Consider the following 12,180-nt stretch of genomic DNA (forward strand, 5'->3'; position numbering starts at 1 on the left):
TTGTGGGGCCAGGAATGGAACTCACACCACAGCAGAGACACAAGCTACAGAAGTAACAACACTGGATCCTTAGCCTATTGAGCTACCAGGGGACTCCTGAATTGTACACTTTAAATGGATGAATTCTATGGTATGGGAATTATATCTCAATTTTTAGAAATTATTTTTAAAAATGAATGAGAGGGACCCATGTATAACAGGTCCAGAGAAAAGGTGAAGTCAGATGAGGTGAAATGGTCCAGACACAAAGTCTAGCTGGAGAAAAGAATCTGAGTGTGCTCTGAAGGAAGAGGAGAAAAGGTAAATGTTAGAGGTGGAAGACAATTCAGTAAGAAAGTAGGATTTGGTGGCACAAGGGCTGATGACAAAAGGCACCTGGTGGTGAGAGTAATAAAAGACTGGTTATAAAAAGAGACCCAGTCTTGAGAGTTTATGTGGAGGCAGGGTCTAGTATCAGAGATCCTGGAACAAAAATGAAACAAAGGTGACATGAATAAAAAGGCAAGGAGAGTGCCCAGTGGCAAAGAGAGCTCCACAGATGGAGAAGATAAAGCTATCAATGGATGAAAAAAATAAGTAAGTAAAAATATGGGGGCAAAGGGCAGAGTGACTTTTAACGGCAGAAAGAAGGCCAGTGATGTGAATAAAAAGAATGATGTTTGGGTAAAATTAAAGGAAGGGAGACAATGAAAAAAGCTAAGATGGATACCATGTAGGAATATGGTCTCTGTAGGTCCTCAGGCTGACAGAGTAATATATAGGACAGTATTAGAAGGCTCACAGAAAAGGACTCTTAATTGACTTTCTAGAGGGTTTGGTGAGAGTGGGGAGGCCGGCGGGGGGGTGGGGTGGGGGTGGGGGGGGGTGGAACTCAAGCAGACAACCTGTGGAGGCCAAAAGGACACAAAGGAAAGAGCAGTACCTCTAATCTCCCAAACATCAAAAGATCAGCTTCTACAGTCACTCTGTCATAATCCTCTCAGCAGCAATTTTGCCACAAACTACCCTCATCAAGAATGTTGCCCAGGAGTTCCTGTTGTGGCTCAGCGGGTTATGAACTCCCAACTAGTATCCAAGAGGATGCAGGTTCAATTCTTGACCTCACTTAAGGATCCAGCGCTGCCATGAGCTGCAGTGTGGGTCGCAGACAAGGGTCGGATCCCAAGTTGCTGTGGCTGTGGTGTAGACCAGCAGCTATAGCTCCAATTCAACCACTAGCCTGGGAAATTCTATATGCTGCAACAGACAGGACAAACAAGCTGTAGCCAAGAGAAGAGGGAGAGGAGGGCCCGGCAGGCCTGGCAGGAGTCACATTCCCCACAACATTGACTTCAAGATGCTTCTTTTATTCCTCAAGTAGAGGTTTCTTTCACATTCCCTTCCCTATAAGATTACCTTCCCATACAAAGCTCAGCTGCACTGGGGGCCATGCTAGGAAAAGAGGGAAAAGAAGGAAGGAGAAGAGATTCATCAATACCTGCTTTTCCAAAGAGCAAGCATGTCCCATATCACACAAGTTCTTTTTCTGCTCTTGTTTTTGTTTTGTTTTGTTCTTCAATTTTATGGCTGCACGTGCAGCATATGTTTAAGTTCCCCGGGCCAGGGACCGAGTCCAAGCCACAGCCACAACCCAAGGCACAGCTGCGGCAACACCAGATTCTCTAACCCGATGTACTGGATCAGTGATCAAACCTGCACCTCTCCAGCAACCAAGGCAACTGCAGTCAGATTCTTAACCCTCTGCACCACAGCAGGGAAACCCCTCACATGAGCTCCTTTCTGGCAAACTCTCCTAGGAAATCAGGAGACTGGGTCACATGCGATAAAGGTAAGCACAAAGGATCTTACGGAGGCTCAGTAAAACTGCCCTCTAGGGGAGGCTGTTGGGAGGCTGAACTCTTGAGAGCTCCAAGCACACAGGTCAAAGTCAGTGACAACAATAAGTAGGCTCAAGCATGGAACAGCATTTTATACTTTATCCCATCTGATCCTCACAACCAGGCTGTGAGAGATGAAAGTCAAGAGTATCTCAAGGAGGGATCTAAGTCTTAAAGAAAGTTAAATGATTTGTCCCAAATTTGGACCCAAAAGGTCTGCCTCCAGATCTCCTTTTCGCTGTGTCCCACACTGCCACCTGGTGGGCAAGACCCACTGGCCAGCTCTACCATTCTTTCATTTCTAGGGGTGGACCAAGCAGGGAACTGGAGAAGTATTCTTGGTTCTGATGCCTTCCTATGGCTCTCCCTGCTTAGAGCTTTGTTCTCTAAGAGGGTTGAGCTCTAGCAGATGACATCCTTAGGGACTGCAGATGTGGACCTGGATCTCATGGAAAGGAGAGATTCAGGTTAACCCTTGAGAGCTCTGGACTAAGTAGACAGAACCTTACCTACTAAATGCTCCCTCTTTGCTCTTCTTCTTCACTCTGTATTGATGCTGAAAAGCAAGAAGCAAATGAGAGGCTTGGACTCAATTCTTATTCTCCTTTCTCTAGGCAATTGCACACATTTTGTATATAGGAATAATATGATTTTCTATATTGAATTAATGAAATTCTGGATTCTTACCCAGAAATCATTTTTAAATGATTAAAGTACTTTCTATTTTTTCTTCTCTGAAACATCTAAGAAAAAGTTTTTCCATATGTTATCCTCAACGGATTTTTAGTAGTCCTCACTTGAAAAGGGTAAATTCATCAAAACCGCATGGTTCTGGCAAAAGACATAAATACAGATAGTAGAACAGGATACAAAGCCCAGAATTAAACTCATGCACCTCAGTCAACTAATCTATGACAAAGGAGGCAAGAACATACAATGGAGAAAAGAAAACTGGACAGCCACATGTAAAAGAATGAAAGTAGAACACTTCCTAACACCATATACAAAAACAAACTCAAAATGGATTAAGGACCTAAATACAAGACCAGATACTATAAAACTCTTAGAGGAAAGCATAGGCCAAAGACTCGCTGACATAAGCAACAGCAACATCTTCTCAGATCCATCTCTTAGAGTAATGACAATAAAAGCAAAAATAAACACATGGGACTTAATTAAACTTAAAAGTTTCTGCACAGCAAAGGAAACCCTAAACAAAATGAAAAGACAACTCACAGAATGGGAGAAAATCCTTGCAAATAAAGCGACTGACAAGGGATTAATCTCCAAAATTTATAAACACCTTCTGCAGCACCATACTAAAAAAACAAACAACCCCATCAAAAAATGGGCAGAAGATCTAAACAGACCATTCTCCAAAGAAGACATACAGATGCCCAAAAAACACATGAAAACATGTTCAACATCACTCATTATTAGAGAGATGCAAATCAACACCACTATGAGGTACCACCTTACACCGGCCAGAATGGCCATCATCAAAAAGTCTACAAACAATAAGTGCTGGAGAGGGTGTGGAGAAAAAGGAACCCTAGTACACTGTTGATGGGAATGTCAATTGGTGCAACCACTGTGGAAAACACTATGGGGATTTCTCAGAAAACTAAAAACAGAACTACCATTTGATCCAGTCATCCCACTCCTGGACATCTATCCAGAAAAAATCATGACCCAAAAAGACACATGTACTCCCATGTTCATTGCAGCACTCTATACAATAGCCAAGACATGGAAACAACGCAAATATCCATCGACAGAGGAGTGGATCAAGAAGATGTGGTATATATACACAAATGCAATATTACTCAGCCATTAAAAGGAACAAAATAACAGCATTTGAGCAACATGGATGGACCTAGAAATTATCATGCTAATAATAGCAGTCAGTCAGACAATGAGACGCCAACATCAAATGCTATTACTTACATGTGGAATCTAAAAAAAAGGACACAATGAACTCCTTTGCAGAACAAATACTGACTCACAGACTTTGGAAAACTTATGCTTTCCAAAAGAGACAGTTTGAGGGGTTGGTGAATGCACTGCGGGTTTGGGATGGAAATTCTATAAAATTTGGTTGTGATGATTGTTGTACAAAAATAAATGTAGTAAAATTCATTAATTTTTTAAAAAGGGTAAATAATCTTACTTCCACAAGTGCATGAATGTTCCATTCAAGAGTATTTTGTCTCCTGAAATATAGAGCTTAGACACTAGCATCTCAACACTGTTCTCCAAATCAGCTCAATCACAAAGGAAACACTTGATCCAGAGATACCTGAGAAGCTAAGGTGACTGATAACTGTGTGCTGAAAGACTTTGTATTCCTGCAGGTATCCTGAACTGTCTTCATAATTTAATCTTGTGTTGTCACATATGGTAGCCACTAACCACATACGGCTAAAGGACTTTGAAATGTGGCCAGTCTAAACTGAGATGTGCTCTAAGTGTAACATACATACTGGATTTTGAAGACAGTACCAAAAAGGGATGAAAGATGTCTTAGTAGTAATTTTCTCATATTTATTACATGTTAAAATGACTGTTAAAAAGAAACTTCTTGTCAAATTTGCTCTTAATATCTCTTAATATTTGCTCAAATGTCTCAGTATTGTCTTATTTCACTATCTGAAATTTTTTTTCTTTTGTTTTTTGTTTTTTAGGGCCACACTTGCGGTTTATGGAAGATTCCAGGTGAGGGGTCAAATCAGAGCTATGGCCCCTGGCCTACCCCACAGCCACAGTAATGTGGGACCTGAGCCATGTTGTCTCAGGGCAACACCAGATCCTTAATCCACTGATCGAGGCCAGGGATCAAACCCACATCCTAATGGATCCTATTTGGGTTGGTTAACAACTGAGTCATGAAGGGAACCCACTATCTGAAAATTTTTTACACAAGCAATAGCTTTTTCATTTTTCTCTGCTGTAAAGCATTCTTTTGGCGTTTATCACTTTTTCATAACAGACTTATGCAGCATTGGTGCTGGAACATTGGGTCTCACTGTATAGTCAACTATGGAAATTCATTTAAGTGAATTTCCTCCACACAACAAAAAGGAAATCATTTGTCAAAGGCAATTTCAGGAGTTCCCTTTGTGGCTCAGCAGTTAATGAACCCCACTAGGACCGATAAGGATTTGGGTTTGATCCCTGGCCTCGCTCAGTGGGTTAAGAATCTGGAGTTGCCATGAGCTGTGGTGTAGGTCGCAGATACAGCTCAGATCACGTGTTGCTGTGGCTGTGGCGTAGACCACCAGCTGTAGCTCCAATTCGACCCCTAGCCTGGGAACCTCCATATGCTATGGGAGCAGCCCTAAAAATAAATAAATAAAAATCTAAAAAATTTTTTGAAAAGGCAATTTCAGTGCACAGTAATATACACAATATTATGTGCGCAATAATGGCATAGTAACTATAACATGCCATAAAAAGAATTTTTTTCATATAAAGGACAACTGTATATGCTATTAAAAACTTGAGGTTTCTATAGAGTTCCCGTTGTGGTGCAGCGGAAACGAATCTGACTAGGAACCATGAGGTTTCGTGTTCGATCCCTGGCCTCACTCAGTGGGTTAAGGATACAACATTGCTGTGAGCTGTGGTGTAGGTCATAGATGCAGCTCGGATCTGTCATTGCTGTGGCTGTGGCACAGGCCGGCAGCTGTAACTCCAATTAGACCCCAAGCCTGGGAACCTCCATATGCCATGGGTGCAGCCCTAAAAAGCAAAAAGGAAAAAAATTTTTTCAGATAGTAAAATGGACAATACTAAGAGACTAAGAAATTTGAGGTTTCTATATACTTTTAAATATCGATGAAAAACAGATCATGTCCTTCCACACATTTAAAATCAACTGTTTGATAGAAAACAAACTTATAGGGAGTTCCCATTGTGGCTCAGAAGGTTGTGAACCTGACTAGTATCCATGAGGATATAGGTTCAATCCCTGGCCTTGCTCAGTGCGTTAAGGATCTGGAGTTGCCATGAGCTGTGGTGTAGGTCACAGATGTGACCCCAAATCCTCATGAATACTAGTTGGGTTTGTAACCTGCTGAGCCACAATGGGAACTTCCTATTATTTTTTTTTAATTAATATAAAAAATAACCAAGAGAAAAGCAAACAAGTATTTGACAGAGGTTCCATGGTAAAAATCTACAAATAAGGCTTCTGCATGCCTTGGATGCAGTGCCTTCCCCCAGAAAAATCTAAATCAAATTTTCTTTTTTCTGGCTGTGCCCACTGCATGCAAAAGCTCTTGGGCCACGGATCAAGCCCATGCCACAACAGTGACAACACCAGATCCTTAACCATTAGGCCACCAGAGAACTTCACAAATGCATTGTGGAGCTCTTAATAAACAAAGTTAAGGGAAGCTCTGAATAATGAGAGAAAGGAAAGGAAAGAATTCAACCCCTAGCTGGGGACTCTCCATTTAAAAAAAAAGAAAGGAAAAGAAAAGGGAAAGGAAAAGAAAGAGGGAGTGAAGGAAGGAAGGACAAAGGAGACAGGGAGGGAGGGAAAGAGAGAGGGAAGAAAGGAAGAAGAAAGAAATTCTAGAGCCAAAATTAGATGGAAAGCCAACACAGACAGCTGGGCTGTCCTAAAAATATGTCCAACCCAGATAAATCAGCTTTGCCAGTTATAGGCCCCACTGAGGAATAATATTTAGAACTGACAAAGTAGGGGAATTGAATCTAAGAACTGCACACAAAGCCAGGCAACCAAAAGGGCTATATCTTGAACACATGAACAAGAAAACCTGAATTCTGGAAATAAGAATCAGCAAAAAAAACCAATCTGTTTGTGACGACACTAAGAATGGGGAGAAGAGACAGATCTGAGAAACAGACAAAATTAGCAAAGCTGAGTGGAAAGACTATGTGACATTAATACTAATAATTTCCCCTAGTAATTTATAATCATAGCCCTAGTCTTACAAAGATCCACCCAGGACATGAATTTATACCACACTCACTATTTGAGAAATCTCAATCCAACAAATAAACAGAAATCATTCCAGGTTGGTAGAGTCTCCTAGTATCCAGGAGAAACCAAGACAAATCATCTAACCCTGGGCCCTCCAGGATTTTCACAAAGCTAAAGTTTAACCAAATATGAGCTCCTGGTAAAAATATATCAAACGTTTAAGAAAACAGACCTCCATAAGCAAGAGCCTGGAGAGACTACAAACAGGAAAATAAGACATGCTCAGACTGCTGATACTGAAATTATAAGAAAGTCATTATACACAAAGTAAATAGATTTAAAGTGTTTTAAAAATATGTTTTAACAGAAAAGACAGAAATAGTGACTATGTAGAGCAGAAAGAAGGGATATTTAGCCCAACCTGGACCTTCAGGGTAGATTTCCTGAGAAGATGATGCCTGAATTGCGATACAAGGACAAATAAGAATTAGCCAGGTGGAAGAGGAAGGGGTGGTGGTGGGAGGCTGGGAGTTTGGGATTAGTAGATGCAAACTATTACATTTAGAATGGATAAACAACAAGGTCCTATTGCACAGCACAGGGAACTATATCCAATCTCCTGGGATAGACTGTGATGGAAAATAATACTAAAAAAGGATGTATATATGTATAACCAAGTCACTTTGCTGTACAGCAGAAACTGGCACAACCTAATCAACTATAATTTTTTGTAAAATGTACACACCTTAAAAAAGAAGAAGAAGAAGAAAGGAATCAGCCAGGTGGGAAAAAGTGGTGAGGGCATTTCAGACAGAGAAATCAAAATCATGATGAGCAAAGATACGGAAGCAATGAATAGCATGGGGGGAAGGGGGCTCAGGGGAAACTACAACCATTCTTCTATTACTAGAATAACAAATGTCAGCAGGTAATGGCAAGAGAAGTTAATAAAGAAGAGAAATGGGGGAGTTCCCATCGTGGCGCAGTGGTTAACGAATCCGACTGGGAACCATGAGGTTGCGGGTTCGATCCCTGCCCTTGCTCAGTGGGTCAAGGTTCCGGCGTTGCCGTGAGCTGTGGTGTAGGTTGCAGACGCTGCTCGGATCCTGCGTTGCTGTGGCTCTGGTGTAGGCTGGCAGCTACAGCTCCGATTCGACCCCTAGCCCAGGAACCTCCATATGCCACAGGAGCGGCCCAAGAAATGGCAAAAGACAAAAAAAAAAAAAAGAAGAAGAGAAAGGGGGAGTTCCCTTCGTGGCTCAGCGGTTAACAAACCCGACTAGGATCCATGAGGATGCAGGTTCATCCCTGGCCTCGCTCAGTGGGTTAAGGATCTGGCATTGCCGTGAACTGTGGTGCAAATCGCAGACGTGACTCAGATCCTGCATTGTTGTGGCTGTGGTGTAGGCCAGCGGCTGCAGCTCCAATTGGACTCCTAGCCTGGGAACTTCCATATGCTGTCGGTGCCACCCTAAAAAATAAAAAAAAATTAAAAAATAAAAGGGCAAAAAAGAAGAGAAAGGCCTGCATGTGGAGGTTTCTCTATACCATGCATAAAGATGGCCGCACTGAAGGATTTTAAGAAGGGGAGTAGTATGAGCATTTTGTTTTAGCTGGATCACTTTGGCAGTAGTGAAACTGTGTACCAGACCCTAAATCTTTGTGTTTTGAAGTAAAAGGCCTTTCCCTTAGCCTCCCAAGCCTCCCATCAGTCTCAAAAGGCTGACTCAAGGGTTAATAAACAGGAAATATTGTTACAGCTAAAAACTAGTTAAAACAGTCATCCTTATGGTATGTCCTCCCTTGGCCCACTAACTTATTCCTAATGTTTACTTTCTAGTTAGAGTTATATTGCACCTAGGATCTGGCTTTTCACAAATGATCTCTTCCTTGATTAACTGCCTTCTTTTACTAATGGTTACCTTCCAGCTAGAGTTATATTGCGCCTAGTGTTTTCTTTTGTAATTGTAACACTCCCTAACACCCCTTCCCTGTAAGCAATCTTCATTCCAGAGAGAAGATCAGGAATGACAGACCTTCTCTATCTTCTCTACCTTCCCAAAGACAACCAGAAACCATCATCGGACCCACTGACGCCAGCCTTGACGACTCTGAAATGATCTATGGATGAAGAATAATATAGACATCTTAATCAATAATCCTGCCTTCTGAGTAAAACCCCTTGCCATCCCCTCTCAAGTCAGGACATAGTTTTGAGGCACTAACCTGCTGTGTTCTCCTTTGCCTGGCAAAACAATAAAGCTGTTCTTTCTCTTCCTCAAAACCTGTCCCTGAGACTTGACTGGTGCGGGTGTACAGAGGCCACATTTTCAGCTAGAGTAGTGAATGGAAAGGATTTAAGATGGACAAATCTGGAGGAATGAGATCAGCTAGGAGGCTACCACGCAGTTTATGGGAGAAAGGATGAGGGCCTGAACTATGATGGTGACAGTAAGGAAGGGGAAAAGAGAGATTTGAGAAATAGAAAATATAATTAGCAAAAATTGGTGACTAATGACTAATAGGAAGGATGAAGAGGAAGCAGTATACAACAGTTTCTATGTTTCTGGCCTAGGTGACTAGGTGACGCTAATTGCTTTGGGGAATACAACAGGAAGAGCAGGTTGAAGCAGAAGAAAATAACGACCTAAGTTTTAAAGATGTTAGGTCTGGGTACCTGTGGGAGATGGAGCTGGGGGATATTTAGTAAGCAACTAGAATTTATGAGGCTGAAGCTCACAGAATTCAGTGCTGAAATAAGTAACCACGTGAGTGGCTAATTCACTCCTTAGGAAATCTACTTCAGAGAATAACACAGCCTATAACGGATGGGGGTGGGGAGCAACGCTTCCTCTGACCTCTACTGGGTTCCTATCAAACACAGGACTTGACACATAGTAATACACACACACACACACACACACACACACACACACACACACACACACCCAGCAAAAAAGTACCAACACCTGAGATTTAAAGGCAGCTGCCTCGGATTTTCCTCCCCTCTGGAAGCCTGCGGCCTTACTGTCTGCTCCAGGCCTCACCTCAGTGGGCCTCTGCCCCACCTCTGGCCATGGCCTGTGCCTGGCTCCCGCCCACGGCTCCTTCACCCGACTCCTTGAAACAATTCGGGAAAGACCGTGAGCCGCGCTCTCCGGACGCTGGCCCCTCCTGGAGGGGAGGTCCCGTCAGGTCTCACTGTCCTGACCAGTTCTGACATTTTCAGGACACTGAGCTCTCAGGGGCAACGGAAAGGACCCCGCCCAGCCCGTGCGGCAACTGGAGCTGGGTTGCTGGCCGGGCCCTTAGCTCCGCATCCCTCTGGAGCAGGTGGGAAGGGGGGAGAAAAGGAAAGGGGGCAGGGAGAGGGAGAGGTGAGGCGGGGGAGGGGGGCGGATTGAGGAAGAGAGAAGGACAACTGGCCAGTGGGGCAGTTTAGGAGGCCTCAGCCGTGGCTGCGCGTCCACCCTGGCGGGCTCCGCGGCGGGTCCTGGGAGCAGCTGCCCCACCCAGAGGCCCCGCAGTTTGAGGGAGTCCAGCAGCCAGACGATTCAGGGGCGTCCGGAACGCCTCGCCCGAATCTTGGCTGTGAGCCCTGGGCTCAAGAATGCTTACTTCTGGTCCAGAGGTGTTGCCTCCAGGCGGTGTCCGGGGAAGCCTGAGGAGACCGCCCGGAGGCCGCCCCCGCCCCGCCCCCTGCGCCTCGGACCAGGCCCCGCCCCGCCCCGGAGCAAGCCCTCTCCCAGAAATCTTGCCCATTCATTCGCTCACACTGAGGGTACTGAGTTCAAACCAAATATTAAGCGCCAGATGCTGGGGTTAAAGCAGTAAACTGGGGAGTTCCCGTAGTGGCGCAGTGGTTAACGAATCCGACTGGGAACCATGAGGTTGCGGGTTCGGTCCCTGCCCTTGCTCAGTGGGTTAACAATCCGGCGTTGCCGTGACCTGTGGTGTAGGTTGCAGACGCGGCTCGGATCCCGCGTTGCTGTGGCTCTGGCGTAGGCCGGTGGCTGCAGCTCCGATTGGACCCCTAGCCTGGGAACCTCCATATGCCGCGGGAGCGGCCCAAGAAATAGCAAAAAAAAGACAAAAAAAAAAAGCAGTAAACTGGATAGACAAGGTCCCTGATCTCAGATGATTAAACAAGTTACAATCTAGGATTCCCATAGTGGCGCAGCGGAAACGAATCTGACTAGGATGCATGAAGACGCAGGTTCATCCCTGGCCTCGCTCAGTGGGTTAAGGATCCGGCCTTGCAGTAAACTGTGGTGCAGGTAGAAGACGCGGCTCGGATCTGGCCGTTGCTATGGCTGTGGTGTAGGCGGGTGGCTACAGCTCTGATTTGACCCCTAGCCTGGGAACCTCCATATGCCGCGGGTGCAGCCCTAAAAAGAAAAAAAAAAAAAAAAAGTTACAATTTAGTGTGGAAAGTACCGGTGGGGGAGGGGAGGATAAAGGCACCTGTCCTAGCTTGGGAGGGTCAAAGAAGGCCTCACAGAGAAATGCATTTCACTGTAGCAGGAAGGAAGAAGATCTGTGGCAATGGCTTTTGGATGATGAGAGATTCCCATAGGATGGCTTCTGGTTCCTCTGAGAAGTTACAGGTCTTTCAGTTTGCACTGAAAGAATATAACAATACCTGCTTCAGGAGTTCCCATTGTGGCTCAACAGTAGCAAACCTGTCTAGCGTTCATAAGGACTTGGGTTCAATCCCTGACCTCACCTAATGGGTTAAAGGACCCAGCGTTGCCCTGAGCTGTGGTGTATGCTGCAGATGTAGCTGGGATCTCATGTTGCTGTGGTTGTGGTGTAAGCAGGCAGCTACAGGTCTGATTGGACCCCTAGCCTGGAAACTTCCATATGCCACAGACGCAGCCCTAAAAAGACAAACAAAACAAAATTTAAAAATCTACTTTGGAGAGTTGTAAATTTTATTTTATTAGCTTCTTAGGGCCGCATCCTCAGCATAGGGAAGTTTCCAGGCTAGAAGTCGAATCAGAGCTGCAGCTGCTAGCCTATGCCATAGCCACAGCAATGCCAGATCCTTAATCCACTGATGGGGGCCAGGGATTGACCCTGCATTTTTATGGATACTAGTCAGGTTCCTAATCCACTGAGCCACAACAGGAACTCTGAGAGTTGTAAATTTTAAATGAGATAGTAAACATTAAATTTGTCCCATAACCCTGAGGCATGAGAAATATAACATTACTTAATTTTTCTAAATTACATTAAGCCTGGTTCAAAATTCTCATTTATTGGGGTAAGAAGACATCAAATATGTCTTTTCCCTGTTTAGTACAATATACAATGACCAAAAAACATAAATAAATAAAACCACTTCAGACA

The 12,180-nt window shown here is 44.1% G+C and overlaps 1 long non-coding RNA gene across 1 annotated transcript; it reads right to left on the reverse strand.

Moving 5' to 3' along the window:
* Nucleotides 1–2,385: 2,385 nt before the first annotated feature.
* Nucleotides 2,386–10,492, reverse strand: LOC125120093 (uncharacterized). The gene is made up of 2 exons (XR_007133244.1): nucleotides 10,447–10,492; nucleotides 2,386–2,433 (listed from the first exon to the last, which is right to left on the reverse strand). It is a non-coding gene; the product is annotated as an uncharacterized LOC125120093 (long non-coding RNA).
* Between the last annotated feature and the right edge of the window lie 1,688 nt (nucleotides 10,493–12,180).

This window comes from Phacochoerus africanus, chromosome 2 (genome assembly GCF_016906955.1).
Source record: "Phacochoerus africanus isolate WHEZ1 chromosome 2, ROS_Pafr_v1, whole genome shotgun sequence".
NCBI lineage: Eukaryota > Metazoa > Chordata > Mammalia > Artiodactyla > Suidae > Phacochoerus > Phacochoerus africanus.